We start from the raw sequence: 1,524 nt of genomic DNA on the forward strand, positions 1-1,524 counted from the left end.
ATTCGGATCTGAAGGTTTTGGAACTCCGCCAAGAACTCCGACAACCCTTGGAGCGGCGTGTAATGGCCGGTCCGCGCTACAGCCACCTCGCCGCGCTGACCGCAATGTCCAGCTGTCGAGCTGACAAAGCGCCTGCGCGACTCGCTGGTCAAGATACGGCGAACTAAAGTCATACAGCAAGCAGTTCCGTGTCGAGGTCGCGTTCGTAGGTCAGGCTAGAGGGAATAGACGAAACTCGACACGCGAAATGTTCAAGGATGTCTTCACGAAACGCATCGTGTTCGACAGTATGATGGATATGATGGATCAGTTCGCCGACGAAATCGGCCGTGGGGCCCTAGAGAAATAGGATTAGAAGGCCGTCGACGGCTTGACGCAGTTTCTTGTGTGCTACGCCAAGTAACGGAGAACCTTGTCGTCGACTACGAAACGACCCTGCACATGGAGTCGCTCTCGGTCGACATGCTGTTGAAGCACTGCGGCGCCAACGACCAAGTTTTGCAATCAATGGGTCTGTTGCCGAGAGGAAGGAGATGAACGAGGAGTACCGCTGCAAGCTAGTCAAGTGCCAGTTATCATCGCCAGATATCTGATTCCGCAGATTGCCTAGTCGACGGACGCCGCCGAGCGCCAACGCCTCGTCAATCTCGTCCGCGACGTTCCCCAGACCCGCTGCGCGACTCAGGTGAGCCACCATAGAGTCGCACTGAGACCGGTAAACGACTTCCTGTTTGCACCGATGTTCCAGCATCCTGGCGTCGGACCATATATATCGTGCATAAATATCAAAAATAATTAATGTAGTTTGAAAACATCTTTAAAAATTATCCTAAAATAAATATAGAAATTTCAAAAACGATGAAATTGGAGGTCTCCGATTAGGTGATTTGAGTGTCAATTTCAAACGCTGAAATGCCCAGATCCGTCCTCCCAATCCCAACGCTGTTACACAGTTAAATCAAGGGTTAAGCTCCTCCATGCATTCGAAAAGAACCCTCAGCGCGGATGCGTTTCGTACCAAGAGGGCTTATTTCGTTCTACGTGGCAAATGTGATGGAGCAAGAAAGACAAGTACGTCGCACCTCTTAGCAGAAAAGACATTTCCAAACTTGGCGGCCAAGGAAGTCAAGTGCTCGCCGCGTTTGGCACAGACGTCTTACACTTCGTGAAAGACGTGCGAAAAACAGTCATGTGCTAACAACTGCACCTATGGCGACTTGGTTGTAGAACCAATTGACCCCTGTGAATTCACGACTACTGCACCGCGAAGTCGACGCCAGAGTGACCATACCAATCGCTCTTGCGCCTATGCCAGCGGTAGCACACTGTAATGAATTAACCCTGGGCGTGCCTTGCCACTCAAACCGAGGGCGTGCCTGGTCACTCGAACCTGAAGCGTGCGGAGTTTGAGTTCGTTCAGATGACCTATGCGCTTCTTTCTGGACCAAGGATGGTGCGCATTCATTGTGTAACATGTCTACATCGACGAAACAGCTGTCTAGTATGGCATGCCACTCTATAACA

General features: G+C 51.0%; 1 protein-coding gene across 1 annotated transcript in view; it reads left to right on the forward strand.

Annotated features, from left to right (window-relative positions):
• Positions 1-1,524, forward strand: part of H310_03902 (hypothetical protein) — a gene marked incomplete at both ends in the record, with an annotated part of 6,823 nt that overhangs the window by 992 nt on the left and 4,307 nt on the right. The gene's annotated exons all lie outside the window — the stretch shown is intronic.

This window comes from Aphanomyces invadans (assembly GCF_000520115.1).
Source record: "Aphanomyces invadans strain NJM9701 unplaced genomic scaffold supercont1.6, whole genome shotgun sequence".
Classification (NCBI taxonomy): domain Eukaryota; phylum Oomycota; class Saprolegniomycetes; order Saprolegniales; family Verrucalvaceae; genus Aphanomyces; species Aphanomyces invadans.